Source organism: Pristis pectinata, chromosome 33 (genome assembly GCF_009764475.1).
Source record: "Pristis pectinata isolate sPriPec2 chromosome 33, sPriPec2.1.pri, whole genome shotgun sequence".
Lineage (NCBI taxonomy): Eukaryota > Metazoa > Chordata > Chondrichthyes > Rhinopristiformes > Pristidae > Pristis > Pristis pectinata.
Window position 1 is genome coordinate 8772060 of NC_067437.1, and position 17508 is coordinate 8789567.

The 17508-nt window shown below is 42.5% G+C and overlaps 1 protein-coding gene and 1 long non-coding RNA gene across 4 annotated transcripts in view; both read left to right on the forward strand.

Moving 5' to 3' along the window:
- The window catches only part of LOC127585698 (receptor-type tyrosine-protein phosphatase H-like), a 123984-nt gene that overhangs the window by 84416 nt on the left and 22060 nt on the right, over nt 1–17508 (forward strand). The window lies entirely within an intron of this gene.
- Nucleotides 621–11442, forward strand: LOC127585701 (uncharacterized). The gene is made up of 3 exons (XR_007958555.1): nt 621–649; nt 8048–8257; nt 11353–11442. It is a non-coding gene; the product is annotated as an uncharacterized LOC127585701 (long non-coding RNA).

Below are 17508 nucleotides of genomic sequence, written 5' to 3' on the forward strand. Positions count from 1 at the left end.
TCAAAGTATCGCCACTGAGCCAGGCCCACTGGAAGATTAGAATTAGCTGAGAGGTGGGCAGAGGACTTGTTTGCCAGCTCCACTCATTTGATGAATTCCGATTCTGGTATGGTTGGCCCGAATTGGATGAAGGGAGATGGTAAACAGGAGAACAGGTTTCTTTGAGAGTGACCCATGCCTCTAAGCCAAGTTTTTCAATACAGCTACATCACTGTCACTGCTTGACAATCTGGAAAATTCCCCTATATGCTGTGTGCACAAAAGGCAGGTTGAATCCTAGCTGCCTTTCTACCAACCGATTCCTCAGCCTCTCATCCCTGCATCATTCCCTCATCCCACTCATGGCTTGCAGGGATCCTGACAGAGGGTTGGAAAGGTGAACTAAAATTCACTCTGAACTGGCTGGAGTAATTTCAACTTAAAAGTAGACTAGTCAATAAACCAGTGATGATTTGTGAGTAAGTAGTTAAACTGAAGAGGTTAAGGAGTCAAGTGATATTATAATAAGTGATGGTTTGTAATAATGACGTGTGCAATAATGACATGAAGGATGACACAGAAGGAACATCAAGGATCATTATAGTATCTTGTTATTAATGGTATTTCTTTCTTCATCAACAGGAAGTCATTTGCAGTCAAACTTCCTCAGGTAAGTTCCACAATTCTATTTAGACTCTATGATCATTTCTATTCAACTGTGCTGCTGAATTAAAAACAGCAGTTGTAGGAAAGGCAGCGGAGTCAACATTTCAGGCAGGTGACATTTCATCAAAGCTGACAAATCGTAGAAATTAAATGTGTTTTAAGTTGTAGAGAATGGGGAGGGGTGGAGAGAGCAAGAGAAATGTGAAGATGTGGTATGTTAGTTGGCTGCTGTAAACTTAAATTAGGCTAATGGCAACATGAATCGAAGGGAAATTGATGGTCGTATGTGAGAGAGGATAAATTGTTGAGTACAGGGTAATAAGGAGAGGTAAATCCAATTAGTGTAATGTTATTGCTCACCTGGATGCCAGTAACTGACCCGATGGGTTGAATGAGCTCCTTCTGTGTCTTCCAAAGATATATTAAAATAGAATGTTAGTGTGTCCTGTGCAGAGCTCTGTTATGAAACAATCTAGAAATCTGAAATTTTTCAAGTTAGGTTTAGCATAAGGATGTGCACTACACTCTTAATTTTTCACAAATCCCCCATAGGAGGCCCTCCAGTAGCACAAAGGGGGCCTCGTTTTAATTTTCCCCTTTGAACATCGATGAGATTTTTTCCAGATCTCTTTCTACGGTACTAGAAGTGGACCTGACCTACATTTTTCTGGTGTACTTGAACCACAAAGAGAAACCAAGAAGTTTTACTCTGAGTTTCCGTGGGAGACCAGCTATGACTTAAACCAGTTAGACAAGTGTAAACAAGAAAAAGAATCAAGTTTAGTAAGATACGAAAGAAGTGCCTCAGGTAATTAGGTTAGATACAGAGAAATTAGAGGCTGTTGAACGCTTCAAGTGGAATGGGAAAAACTTTTCTTATTAATCGTTTTTATGCTAAAGTTCAAAGACAAAACATGATTGTCCTGGCTGTGGCATCATCAGGATTAGAACACTTTTGACAGGGAGGAGAAACTGCACGTTCGGCTTTTAAACTCCCTTTAAATTTGACAAATATGGAGGCCCCAACATGTGTTGTTGGTCAGGGAACTGCAAAGAGAAAAATTCTAAAAGATTGTAAACTTATTGCCTGGCATGAATGCACAATAGTTCACATAGCAGCACTGAAGCATTAGGTCGAACATCGCTACCTCTCATACACAATAATAAATTAATGGAAGGTGTTACTTCAGAGCTAGCTGGAGATTTTTATCAAACACTACCAGTAATTCCACGAAGCACTAGAAAACCTGTATTAAAGCATCAATTATTTGGGAAAATGTTAAACGATTACACTTGAAAACCAATATGTGAGCCCATTTGGCAGGTGATCTATTACGATAAGAGTTTGCTTTGAATTTACTAAAATTAGGAAATGGGGAAATTAAACGTGAAGACTCAACGAGAATGATTTTGATGAAAAACTTAGGTGGGACTTTTACATTACTGGAGGATCTAATGCAAGCTGTTTTCCCAAATGTCATTCAACACTATTTGAATTACCAATGGTTGGGAGAAAGAGCAATTTTAACATCAAAAAAAGACACAGTGCAGGTAATGAATGAAGAACTTCTTTCAAAGCCTCCAGGACAACCTGTATAATATAAATCTATTGACAGTGTGAAGACATTGATGAGGTGGTACATTTTCCTTCTGAATTTTTAAACTCTCTGTCACCAGCTGATGTAGCGTCACATAATGTTGAACCAAAAGGACCTCCAATTTTACTCCTCAGAAATTTGGATCCACTTAAACTATGCAACAGTGCAAGATTATCAGTTCGAAAATAACTACCACATGAAACTGAGGCTACAATAATGACTGATAATGCTGCTGGAGAAAATGTCTTCGTCTCTCAGATACCAATTATCCCATCTGATCTACCTCTTCAATTCAAGCTCAGCTTCCTCTTGTTAAGATATAATAGTGGTGGGGCCAGCTATATTAAATAAAAACAAAGCAAGCTAGAAACAGTCAGCAGGACAGGCAGCATCTGTGCAGGGAAAAAGAGAGTCAACATTTCAGGTCAATGACCTATCATCAGATCTGCCCAGTTCTGATATAGACTAGAAGGGTTTGTTATCTCAAGTTATTGAATTCAGTGTTAAGTCCCAAGGATTGTACCTCGTTAAGTCAAGATGAAATGCTGTTCCTGGAACTGCATTGGATTTTGTTGGAACAGTTTTAGAGGCCAAAGACAGAGAGGTCAGAGTGGGATTTAGATGGAGAAGTAAAGTGATGGGCAATGGGAAGCTCAGATCCCCGATGCAAACTGAACGGAAATGTTCTGCAAAGCAGTCTCCAAGCCTGTATTTGGTTATTCAAATGCAAAGAAGACCATATCATGACCACGTAGAAAGAGGAAAGGGAAGAAATAAAAGAGTAGATGTTGTGATTACTGCAGTTGCAAGGCAAGATGCCATGAGGAGTGGTGTTTGTGATATTGAACCAGAGTTTTGTAAGGGAATGGTCACTCTGGAATGTTGAAAGGCGGGGAGCAGACAATTTTTACATTAAGTTTGAGGGGAAAGAATGAGTCCAAGGTTGGTAGTTTAAGATTAAGGGCATTCAAACAGCTAACTATAATGAGCTGCCATATTAAGTGAAGTGATCAGTCAATTAAGATGCAGTGGGAGACGTTTGAGGGCATCCTTCAGAATACACGCAGTACATAGATTCCAATGAGAAAGGCAAATTCCAAGATGGGGACCCCTCACCTCCAGCAAACTAAAAAAGTTAAAGATGATGCAAAAAACAAACTGCTGGAGGATATCAGCGAGCTGAGCAGTATCTGTGAGGAGAAAGGAATTATCAGTATTTTGGGTTGAGACCCAAATAAATTTGTTATAAATTGCCAATTGAAACAAGTCACGAGGAAAGCATTTGAGTATAACCCTTCCTTACTCGCCAGACCCTGTGGCCCAGAAGAAAAAGGTGTCAAGATCATTTTTTTTTGCCAGATCCTGGCCAGCTAATCACAAAATTTGTTCTTGTAGGTGTTCTGTAACTCAGACCCCTGTGGGAAGCAGAATAAGAGAATATAAGAGTCCTTACCCCTGAAGGCTCCACCTCATGATGTTATCAGGTCATGGCAGAATGGGGCTAAAGATATTTGAGTTATCTGCCATTGGCCCAATGATCTTCAGGCATGGTTGCCTTGCATAAACGTTGATTAGCACTAAGAGAAGCCTTTGAACAGGTGGACATCTACTCCTTTTGGGTTAGGTTCCATCAAGACTCCAAAAGTAGAGATAAAGGTCTGTAAAAGAAACACCAAGAGAATTTCATAGTGCCTTTCAGGGCATCCAAATCTCTTTATAGCTAATGAAGTTCTTTTGAAGCGTATTCATTGTTGTAATGCTAGAGACTCCATTGGCCAGTTTGTGCTCAGATAGCAGCAACAAACAGCAGTGTGATAATAAGCAGATGATTTGTTTCAGTTGTATTGGTTGAGTGACAAACATTGGCCAAGGATACCAGAAAGCTCCCCTGCACTTCCCTGAATGTGGTGCCATTGAATCTTTCAAAACCACCTGAGAGAAAGGAATATTTAATACCAGAAAGCACAGCACTTCCTTAATACTGGACAGATAATGTCAGCTAGAGGTTTGGACTCCTGCCTTTAGAGTGGGGAATTAAACCCAGAAGAATATTGGGCTGCATAAACAGAAAGAGGATGAGAGAGAAATAGATACAAGCAATGTATAGGTCAAGGCAGCCTTCATATTCTTGTTCAGTTTATCATACCTTGCATCATGCCACAATGCAGCTCACACCACACAGTTAGCATGTCTTATATCAGGCCACAATGAGCACCATTCCCACACTAGATCCCACTCCACTTGCATTACCCTCAGTAGGAACCATACGAGGATCAAATTGTACTCTACACAACATCCTATACTTCACTCTGGAATGCACTGCAGACTATACCCAATATCTCATAGAATATCATTTGTTCACTGTTGCAGAGGTAATGCACTCTGTACTAACTCAATGTATCTGCACTGTGTAATGAATTGACCTGTACGATCGGTACGCAAGACAAGTTTTTCACTGTACCTCGGTACAAGTGACAATAATAAACCAATACCAATACTAAAAGCAGAAGTGCTCAAGAGAACACAATTGGACACAGCATACGTGGTTACTTCTTGTACAATTAGAAATGGGGTAGTTCAAGTGCACTCCTGAACACAAATGTCAGGTAAGTGTATACAAAATTGTGAGGGGCATAGTTTGGGTAGATATTACAAAGCTTTTCCCGGTAGCAAAGGTATTGGTATTGGTATTCATTTATTATTGTCACTTGTACTGAGGTACAGTGAAAAGCTTGTCTTACAAACCAATCATACAGGTCAATTCATTACACAGTGCAGTTACATTGAGTCCGTATAGAGTGCATTGATGTAGTACAGGTAAAAACAATAACAGTACAGAGTAAAGTGTCACAGCTACAGAGAAAGTGCAGTGCAGTAAGGTGCAAGGTCACAGCAAGGTAGATCATGAGGTCATAGTCCATCTCATTGTATAAGGGAACCGTTCAATAGTCTTATCACAGTGGGGTAGAAGCTGTCCTTAATTCTGGTGGTACGTGCTTTCAGGCTCCTGCATCTTCTACCCGATGGAAGAGGAGAGAAGAGAGAGTGTCCCGGGTGGGTGGGGTCTTTGATTATGCTGGTTGCTTCACCAAGACAATGAGAGGTAAAGACAGAGTCCAAGGAGGGGAGGCTGGTGTCCGTGATGCGCTGGGCTGTGTCCACAACTCTCTGCCGTTTCTTGCAGTTCTGGGCAGAGCAGTTGCTGTACCAAGCCGTGATACATCCAGACAGGAAGCTTTCTATGATGCATCAGTAAAAGTTGGTGAGAGTCAAAGGGGACAAACCAAATTTGTTTAGCCTCCTTTCCTGAAGTCAATGACCAGCTCTTTTGTTTTGTTGACATTGAGGGAAAGGTTGTTGTCATGACACCATTCCACTAAGCTCTCTATCTCCTTCCTGTACTCCGACTCATCGCTGTTTGAGATACGGCCTACAACGGTGGTATCATCTGCAAACTTGTAGATGGAGTTAGAGCAGAATCTGGCCACACAGTCATGAGTGTATAGGGAGTAGAGTAGAGGGCTGAGGACGCAGCCTTGTGGGGCACCAGTGTTGTGAATAATCATGCCAGAGGTATTGCTGCCTATCCTCACTGATTGCGGTCTGAAAGGTGCCTAAAACTAGAGGACATATATTTAGGGTAAGAGGTTTAGAGGGGATCTGAGGAAAATATTTTTGCCCAGAAGATGGTTGGAATCTGGAACGCACTACATGAAGGAAGGTACTCTCATAACAGTTAAATATCTACACGAGCACTTGAGTTACCAGCACATAGAAGGCTATGAACCAAGTGCATGTAAATGGGATTAGTAGAAATAGGCACTTGATGATTGGCATGGACATGATGGCTGAAGGACCTGTTTCTGTGATATATGACTCTGTAATACTCAGACTTTCATTGCAATTCCAGAAAGATTATCTCAACTGTGATATACTTAAAAAAACTTAACTGCAATGAGACATAACTGATCACCCATAGCTCAGCTGCTAGATCATGCCATTGTTGAGGCTTCCTCTCTGCTAGGTGATCTACGATGACATTTATCATGATGCAATTCCTTGTAATCTCTGTGAAGCAACAGCTCTAGCCTACATCCCACTCGGATGTAGGCCTTCGAGTTTGTTCTATCATAACTAAGGCTGATCCTTTGCCTCTTGTTCACTTTTCCATCTTATCTCTTCCTAATTTCCTCACAGTCCAAAAGGCTCCCAATCTCAGCCATGATTATATTTACTGACTGAGAATACTCAACCATCTAGGTTAAAAGTTTTCAAAGATTTACAAGCCTCTGAGTGAGGAGATATCTCTTCGTCTCAGTCCTCAATGGGCAACTCCACATCCTGAAAGATGCCCTCTGGTTCAAGACTCTCCAGCTTGAGGCACAGTGGTGCAGCACCAGAGCTGCATCCTCACTGCTGCAGCAACTAAGGTTCAATCCTAACCTTTTCTGCAGTTCATGTGGAGTTTGCACATTCACCCTGTAATCTTGTGAGCTTTCTCCAAAGAGGTGGTATCTGAGAGACTGTGGAAAGTAAAAATTGGGATTAGTATAAATGGGAGCCTTCAACATTGTTGGCCAAGGAACATATTTCGGTGCTGCATGGTTCCAGGGAAACTACCAAGAGTCGACCCTCTCAAGTCCTCACTGAACCTTTGTGGGTACCTTAAGTTTATATTTCTTTGTGACTTGGAAGGAGCTATATGGCCCATTGGGTCAATGCTGTATATAAGTGCAAGCCCACAAATCCCAATCCCCAACATTCTTCCCCGTAACCTATTCTCTCTTACATGCCCCTGATTTTCCTATCACCCACTGATACCAGGGGTAATTTACGGTTACCAATTAACTTAAAAATCAACATGTCTTGAGGACGTGGGAGGAAGCTGGAGCCCTCAGGATGCGGTCACAGATACAAAAGACAGCACTGGAGGTCAGGTTGGAACCCCCATCTCTGGAGCTGTAAGGCAGTCGCACTAACCTACTACATTACTGTCTCAGTAGATCACTTTCATTCTCTTAAACTCCCATGAAAATAGACCCAGCCTACTGAATACCTCCTCAAACAACAACACACTCATCCCTGAAATAAAGTGAGCTGCATTGCTTTCAAGACAATTAAATCCTCCACTGGATATCAAGACCATAATTGTCCAGATTTCTCCAAATGTGGTCTCACCCAAGCCATGTACAGTTGAAGTAAGACTTCAATACTATTAAACCCACTTCTGGTGGTATTGAGGGAAAACTTCATGCCTGAACTTTGAGCATTGCCTAATCTGCCTCTGATTAGAATGTTTAGTTTACATACACTCAAGGCAATGGGTGGAGAGTTAATCTGAGTTTTCTTTGACTGTTGCCTCCAGCATTCCCTCAATACTACAGTGAACAATAGCCTTGGACCCATGTCATAAGTGTCATCTTGTTTTTAAACATGCATATATCTCTATTGTGAGTTTGTATTCTGATATAAATCACTACCATCTGAGACCTGGGACCTGGCCAAGTATAATAACAACTCATTTCCTCCACACAATGAAGGTAAGAAATATCGAACACCTTGAACTGGACTCAGCCCCTGAGGCACTCGGGATGATTACTCAGGCTAATTAATAATTCCATAAGGTTTTTCATCAACCTCATATCAGATTTTTTTGATGGTGAGGTCACTGCTAATCCACACACAGCAGACAAAGAATAGCACACACCTTGAGATGGACACACACCCCAAAAGCACTTAGGATGGAGAAAAGCACTTAGATGCACTCACATTAATTAACTCTTATTTGGCCTTTTTCTTAACAGATCCATCTCCAGTCATTGGATTGTCTACAGTAAACAGGACAACAAATTTGTTAAGACTTGAATGGATAATGCCAAGTGATACGAGAACCTCTGATTATACCTACCAAAGTACTGTATATGCAAGTCCAGGCACAACAGTACAATACACGTTGTCGGAACCGTCAGTCACTCCTGAGCACACATTGACCACTCCTGAGGAGGTGACCACAAGTAAGTAGCTCCTTAAGAGACAGTAATTGTCCCAATACCTCAGTCAATTACACATTAGGTGCTTGAACCAACTGGTACTGGCATAATCCTGACCGTCTGTTCATGTTTACAAGGCAGTGGTTTGAAAGTTCTGAATAAAAATAACATTCTGCCCCCAAATTTCTGCATGAACAGTGAACATAAATAGACAACATTTCAGTGCCAGACTCCCATGTCCAACTGTTTCTTATTAAAGAGAGCCTGAGCAGAATCTTTTAAGTGATGGATTAAATCACCAACCATTTTGCACCCTGGAAGCTCTGCGTCTGATGATCTTGCAGGTAATTTGTTGACCAACCAGGATAATTGGCTGAGCCAATTGCAATGGCAATCAGAGAGCAGACTGGATGGGTGCTTAGATTAGCTCGGGTCAGAAGACAGTCACAGCAATTCACAATATGTATTGGGGGGATGGGGTTATTCTTTACAAAGTCGTGCATATTTCTCAGCTGAAGCAGAAACTGGTGTTGCATTTCCTGCAACTGCAGTTTTTTAAAATCAAGAGGAACCAGTGGTGTGAAAAGCTAGAAACAATTCTTGCTGCTCTGGGATTGAGCTGCACTGTATGAAAATTATCACCAAGCTTTTCAGAATCAGAATCAGGTTTATTATCACTGACATAGGTCATGAAATTTGTTGTTTTGCAGCAGCAGTACAGTGCAAGACATAAAACTTACTATAAGTTAGCAAAAAATAAATACACAAAATAGTGCAAAAGAGGATAAATGAGGTAGAATTCATAGGTTCATGGACCATTCAGAAATCTGATGGTGGAGGGGGAGAAGCTGTTCCTGAAATGTTGAGTTGGGTCTCCCAGATGGCAGTAATGAGAAGAAGGCATGTCCTGGATGGTGGTGGATGCTGCCTTCTTGAGGCACCGCCTCTTGAAGATGTTCTAGATGGTGGGGACGGTTGTGCCCGTGATGGAGCTGGCTGAGTCTACAACCTTCTACAGCCTCTTTTGATCCTGCACATTGGAGCCTCCATACCAGGTGGTGATGCAACCAGTCAGAATGCTCTCCACTGTACATCTATAGAAATTTGCAACATACCAAATCTCCTCAAACTCCTAATGAAGTAGAGGCGTTGGTGAGCTTTCTTCATGATTGCATCAATGTGTTGGGCCCAGGATAGATCCTCTGAGATGTTGATGCCCAGGAACTTGAAGCTGCTCACCCTTACCACCGCTGACCCCTCAATAAGGACTGGTGTATGTTTAGAACCATAGAACCATAGAACACTACAGCACAGAAAACAGGCCATTCAGCCCTTCTAGTCTGTGCCAAAACTTTATTCCACTAGTCCCATTGACCTGCACCCAGTCCATAACCCTTCAGACCTCTCCTGTCCATGTATCTATCCAATTTATTTTTAAAACTTAAGAGTGAGCCCGCATTTACCACATCAGATGGTAGCTCGTCTCACACTCTCACCACTCAAATAAATTCAAATTTATTTGAAATGAGCTTCAGCTAATGTACTGGAAGAGCAGGTTTAATAAAGGTAACATTGGTCTTTGAACCTCAACAAATAGACATTTATACATTTTGTCTTCATATGACTTCCAATATCTATATATTTTCTCTTCCAAATCTCTCATCAACTACCAAAGGTGAGGATATGCTGCTTATTGATTCTAAGGTTCTGTCTCTCATCCACTTTGAAGATAGAATCTTCTGGCCTCTCTCTGAGTAGAGTAATCCTTCATTATTAGATAACTAAGAAGGAAACACACTTTTGCCACCAACATCTTAAGCGTTTATTTAGATTCCCTCCGAATTAAGAAACTGCAGATCACTGGCAGCCATTAAATAAGAACGACCTCATTGTCCATATTCTACATCCTAATTTTACCAATAAGAGTGGCTATTTTCACCACAGGCGTCTCCAGATCCCTTGAGGACTTTCCAGTTACAGTTCACAGTACTGTTCAGCGCTCATTATGCTTTATTTAAAGCCCACAGTTAACTCCCTTAGCTTTGCACAGTTCTGGTGTGCAACACTGCAATTACACAACGGGCTTGGAATTTTAAAAAGTTTATAGCTTTCCCTATGGCAATTAAGAATGTTCCATGATTGACAGTGGCCATGTCAAAGTGCAGAACTAAACATTCATTCAGAAACTTTCTCCGGACTTCCCCTTCCTGAAGTCCACAATCATTTCCTTGGTCTTGCTGAAGTTGAGTGCGAGGTTGTTGTTATGATACCAACCAGCCGATCTATCTCACTCCGGTACACCTCCTCGTCGCCATCTGAGATTCTGCCCACAACAGTGGTGTCATCAGCGAATTTATAGATGGCGTTTGAACTGTGTCTAGCCACACAGTCATGAGTATAGAAAGCATAGAGCAGTGGGCTGAGGTGGCATCCTTGAGGTGCGCCTGTGTTGATTATCAGCAAGGAGGAGATGTTATTACCAATCCGCACTAACTGTGGTCTCCCGATAAGGAAGTCAAGGATCCAGTTGCAGAGGGAGGTACAGAGGCCCAGATTTTGAAGCTTGTTGATTAATACTGAGGGGATGATGGTGTTGAATGCCGAGCTGTAATCGATGAACAGCAGCCTGACGTATGTATTGCTGTTGTCTAGGTACTCCAAAGCTGAGTGAAGAGCCAGTGAGGTGAAGTTCAGAAGTGAAGATCATCAAGACCACGCAATTTGTGGGAACAATTTGCAACTCTCTTGCACAATGAGTAACAGAAATTAAAATAACCTTTTGAGAACCAAGGGAATTACGAATATAGGGATAGCTGGGACAGGTCATAAAATGACCATGATCTCATTTAGCATCCACTGATGTTTTTAAAGTCTCCATTATTAATAGGAATCTCTGACAGTGCAGCAGTCTTTCAGTATACCCTTTCCGATGTGACAGACTCTGTGTATTTTTAATCAAGTTTATATAAGATTTTTTTGTCTGAAGGTGAGGTCACTACTGACCCACACACAGCAGCCAAAGAATAGCACACACCTTAAAAAGGGTACACAACCCAAAAGCACCCAGGATGGAAGGTGTCTCACACTCATTAATCCTCACTTGGCTTTTCTTTTGACAGATCCATCTCCAGTCACTGAACTTTCTGCAGTAAACAGGACAATAAATTCATTAACAATTGAATGGACAGTGCCAACGGATGCAAGAGCAGCTAACTATACCTACAAAATTACAGTCATTAATGTTGTTAGCGGTCACAGTTGGACCAAGTACACAAGTCTGGGCAAGACAGTTTTCACAGTGACAGACCTGGATCCTGGGAATCAATACAAGCTGTCGGTCCAATCAGTTACTCCTGAGCACTTATTGAGCACTCCTGAGGAGGTGACAAACACTACAAGTAAGTAACGCCTTAAAAGGTAGTAACTGATCCCATGTCAAATACCCGAACCAGCCAGTGCTGGCATAATTCTGACTGCACATTTGTGTTTACCAGGTAATGGTTTGACTGTTGTGAATAAAAATAACATTTCACCCTCAAACTTCTGCATGAATAGTGAACACAGATGTCACATTTCAAAGCCAGTCCCCTCATGCGCAATGGTTTCTGTTAAAGGGGACCTGAGCAGAATATTTTGAGGGATGGGCTAAATCTCATTATTCTTGAAGCTCTGCATCTAATGATCCTGGAGTCACGTTATTGACCAACCAGAATAATTGGCTGAGGCAAAGTGGACAGTGATCAGTGGGGAGATATGAGATGCTCTTCTTAGCCGTTGCAGAAACCAGAATTCATTCCCTGCATACTTGGCTTTTTTTTAAAGATACTAAGAGGAACTAATGGGCTAAAAAACGGGAAAGAATTCCTGCTGATTGGGAAGTCTGGGACTTAGCTGCAAAGTGTGAAAATTAGGGCCAAGCATTTCAAGAGTTAAATTTAGCAACATTTCTACACACAGGATGGTAACAACTTGCATCTCTTGCACAATTGGCCACTGAATCCAGGTTTTCTGCTTACGTGCAAGGTTGAAAGATTGATAATGGGGAAAGGTTGGTAAGTGGAATTAGATCAGAGATTAACAATCATTTTTTTAACATCCAGTACTATTTTCAAAGTCTGTGCTGTTAATCAGCACTTCCAACAGAGCAGCAGTCCCTCAATACAGCCTTTCTGATGTGTCAGACATTGTGATGTGTTTAAATGAGTTTATATCTCTCTGTGAGTTCCTGCAGAATATCACACCTGTTCTTGTCAGCAGAGTGATCACTGATAATCCAAACCAACGGTCAAAGAGTAGGAGACGCCTCAAGCTGAAGTACTCAGGATGGAGGGTTTCTCACACCAATTAACCCTCTCTCTCTCTCCTGTTCTCTTAACAGATCCATCTTCGGTCTCTGATCTGTCTGTGATCAACAGGACAACAGACTCGTTAGAAATACAATGGACAGCACCAACTGATACAAGAGCTTCTGTCTATATGTACAGAATTATAGTTACTAATGTCACTGGTGGTGACAGTGGACCTAAATACACAAGTCCAGGCGAGACAGCATTCATAGTGACAGAACTGGTTCCTGGGGTACAATACAAGCTGACAGTGGAGTCAGTCACTCCTGAGAACACAATGAGTACCCCTGAGAATGCAACAAGCACCACAAGTAAGTAACTGCAGAAGAGACAGCAACTCTCAAGTGGCTCAGTCACTTCCAGTACTGGTGTTGAAACCAGCCAGGACTTGGTACCACACTGGTGGCAAGACTGCTGGTGTTGGCCAAGCAGCGGTTTGACAGTTCTGATGCCTGGAAATAGCATTTCACCTGCTATTTGTGCACTGCAAGTGTCCTGTGCTTGGCACTGATGCTCAGTTGGATCCCTGGAAAAGTTGGGTGAAAATATGCTGAAAGCTGCACACACAATCATGCACTGAAACAGCATCTGTACAGCTCACAACTGTTCCATCACTGCCACAGTGATCCCTGGCAAACATATTAGATCTTAATCAAAAACAAATTGCAGGTGAACTCAGCAAGTTAAGCAGCATCTGCGTAGGCAAAGGGATGGTCGACATTTGGGGTCGAGACTCCTGCATCAAGACTAAGAGTGTTTAGGGGAGGTAGCTGAGAGGTGAGGGGAAGGGATGAGACAGGGACTGATAGGTGCTAGGTGAAGCCAGGTGAGGAGGGAGCTGATGAGCAGATTGTGCCAGGTAGTGGAGAGGGAGGAGTGGAGTAGGGAGACAAGTGATGGGTGGAGACAGGTAAGAAGAGAGGAAAAAAGCAGATGGAACCAGGTGGGGGTAGGTAAAGGGGAAAGTGAAGACTGGAAGGTATTAACTGGAACCAGATATGACGGGCAGTGGAACCAAGTGGGGGAGGGTAACAAATCTAGGTTGCAGGGGTGGGGGGTGGGACTCTCTGGGAATGGAAAAGGCGAACAAAGGGATAGAGATCCTAAGTGGACTGGTAGAAGTGGGAAAAGAACACGGGGGTGTGGGTTACCAGTAATTGGAAAATTCAGTGCCATACCTTTGGGTTAGATAAGATCTTTATTAGTCACATGTACGTCGAAACACACAGTGAAATACATCTTTTGCGTAGTGATTTTGGGGGGCAGCCCTCAAGTGTCGCCACGCTTCCGGCGCCAACATAGCGTGCCCACAACTTCCTAACCCGTACGTCTTTGGAATGTGGGAGGAAACCGGAGCATCCGGAGGAAACCCACGTAGACACGGGGAGAACGTACAAGCTCCTTACAGACAGTGGCCGGATTTGAACCCGGGTCTCTGGCGCTGTAAAGCATTATGCTAACCACTATGCTACCGTGCCTGGTTAGGAGGCCCAAGTGTAATCTGAGGCATTGTTCTTTAAGCACTTTAGTTCTTAAAGGTGGAAATGAGGTGCAGGAAGAGCAGAGGAATTCCACACTGCAATTCCATTTCTGTCTGGGCAACCCTGCACGTGAGAGTCTGCACCAATTGAGTCCCACCTCAAAGATAATGAAATTAACCAGTAAAGTCTCTAAGGTGTCTTCAAGAGCAAGAGGCGATTTGCAGAGGTGATTTACAAGGATGCTACCTGGGTTAGAGAGCATGTCTTATGAGGAGGGGTTCAGTGAGTTAGGGCTTTTCTCTTTGGAGCGACGGAGGATGAGAGGAGACTTGATACAGGTATATAAGGTTATGAGAGGCATAGACAGAGTGGACAGTCAGCATCTTTTCCCCAGGGTCAATACTAGAGGTCACCAGTTTAAGGTGTGTGGAGGAAAGTTCAGGAGACATGTCAGAGGCAGGATTTTTTACACAGAGAGTGGTGGGTGCCTGGAATGCACTGGCATGGGTGGTGGTAGGGGCCAATACGATAGGGTCATTTAAGAAGCTATTAGATATGCACATGGATGAAAGAAAAATAGAGGGTTAGGGGAGGTGGAGATAGATTGAATAGGGATAAGGTTCATATGGGTCAATACAATATCGTGGGCCGAAGGGCCTGTACTGTTCTATGTTCAACTAAGTTTCTGGTTGGCTACCTGGTCACCAAGGTACAATACATCCTTGAAGTAGAGTTAGTCACTCCTTGGAAAGCACAGAGCATTTGTACGAGTGTGGTGATCCCCACACAAGTAACTCTGAACTTCTTAAGGTGATTGTATTCTCATAAACTCAGCACACATCCAATAGCAGTCTAATCACACTACAATACCCTGTCCACAAAGCCATTCTAGTGGTCTATTCAACCTTGGAGTGCAGCTTGTTCATGGCTGATTGTTGACATTCAAATGCACACAGCTCCAGGGAGGAGTTACTGAATAGTGCAGAGGAGGGCTTTGGGATATCCTACATTCCCAGTAGCATGTCTCTAGGCTGGGGTACAAGATAACACAAATTAAAATTAATGAGAGAACATATCGACTTCTGAACTGGTAGTTACCAAACTCGTTCCATAAATGGGCAGTCTCTTAGGGCTATTTATGGAGAAAGTGTTTCAGCTACGGTCATGAGATTGATAAAATTATATCAAAACCATAATTCAAAAGCACGGCTTTTTGGTCTAACTATTTCATTTTGCTTTTTATCCTACAGTGGTCATGGATACAAAACAGAAAGAAATCCATTCAGCATCTTGTGTTCATGTCAGCCCTTTGAAAGGGCTCTCCAATGAGTCCCATTCTCTACTGTTTCCACATAGCCATGTAGCATTTGTTTTTTTCCAAGGAATTCTAGTCTCACCAAACTTTCACTAAAGAATAAGAGAGACAGATCTTTCTCCATCCTCATCACTCTATCTGTATCTCTATCTCTATGTTAAATTGTTTCTTCTTCAGTTTGATTTTGTGTTTTGTTCTGACTTCACCTGCTATTGTAAATGCTCCTGCCTTCCTGGTCAGATTAAAATTCACTTCAGTTTGTGCCACCAGTGAGAGAACCAGACTCGGCCTGATCACTGCATCCATTTTTCAGTTCCTGATGCTATTTCCAACTTCCACTGTGCTGGGAGCACAGGATACATGATCGGGGTGAAATGGAACCAACCAAAGGGCGAGTTCACCAGGTTCAGAGCCGTCACATATGACGGTGAAAAATTAGTGACTAATCATACCGTTGAGAAAGAGAAGAATGGACTGACGTTTGTTGGTCTTCAGCCTGGACGCAAGTACACGATCAAAATCTTCACAGTGAACGGGCAGACATCCAGCAAGCAGGAGACCAAGCAATGCTGGACTAGCTCGCAGCGTGAGTATTCTGCACGCAAATGTTTCCTCCTCCCCTGTTAGATCCTGATAACCCATTGTCATTGAACAGACCAGCTAGATCAAAAGCTCACCTTTCAAAGGGCTGGGATGCCAACTTTTTCTGATGATCAGTGAGTGAACCAACCACCTGCTGCTTAACAATGCATCACTGCCGTGCCCGTCCTTGTCCAGAGCTGACGTCCAAACGCATGCACGTCCTGTTCCTGATTTCCTTGTTCATTGACCCAAAGTCTTAGCTCTCCATAGTTGCTGCCTAGCTGCTATTTTCTTTTTTGTATGGGATATTATATATTTGATGGAGCTTGTTGCATGCAATTTGCTGCTACATTTCATATATTGGATACTTCTGGGAGACTGAATTTCTGAGCCATGCATGTTATTCACTGAAGCAAGAGATGGAGTAATGTTATAGAAAGTCATCGCTACAGCATGGAAACAGACATTTTGACCTACTGAGTCCATGCAAACCACCAACCATCCATTTTTACCTTAATGCTACCCTAGCTCATTCTTCCCCATATCCCAATCAACTTCTAGATTCTGCTACTCACCAGACACCAGAGGTTAGGATTGAACCTGCGTGACTGGGGCTGAGAGGCAGCAGCTCTGCTATCTTCTGTCTTCCTAAAAAAATAAAAAATCTGTTCTTTTTCCACAGAGGGCTTTTCAAACAGACTACACTGGGGATTGAGAGGCACTCACAGAGTAGAGTCATAGAGTACTACAGCACCGAAACAGGTCCTTCGGCCCAGCTAGTCCATGCCAACCTGATCTTTTGCAAAGTCCCATCTACCTGCACCCAGACCATATCCCCCAAACCGCCCCCCTCCCATCCATGTACCTATCCAAGCTTCTCTTAAATGTTACAATTGAACCTGCATCTACCACTTCCACTGGCAGCTTGTTCCACACTCGCACCACCATCTGAGTGAAGAAGTTTCCCCTCAGGTTCCCCTTAAATACTTCACCTTTCACTCTAAACCTATGACCTCTAGTTCTGGTCTCACCCAACCTGAGGGGAAAAAGCCTGCATGCATTCAATCTATCTATACACGTCATAATTTTGTATACCTCTATAAGATCTCCCCTTATTCTCCTCTGCTCCAGGGAATAAAGCCCTAACCTATTCAACCTTTTCCTATAATTTAGGTCAAGTCCCATAAACATCCTTGTAAATTTTCTCTGCACTCTTTCAAATATTGATATCTTTTCTGCAGGTAGGTGACCAGAACTGCACACGATACTCCAAATTCGGCCTCACTGACATCTTGTACAACTTCAACGTAACATCCCAACTCACACATGTGGGATTATCTGGTTTGCTGGCAAAATCTCACATGGGCCAGTAACCATGCAATACTAAATAATTTCACTTGCAAACCACGTATACAATGTGCATGTGTCCAGCTGCTGATAATTGTTTTAACTTCACACTGTGAGTTTGAAATCTCAATCTAATCATTCAATCAGAAATCAAAATAGCAGAAACCTGGGATTACAATACAATTTAAAAATATTGGTACACAC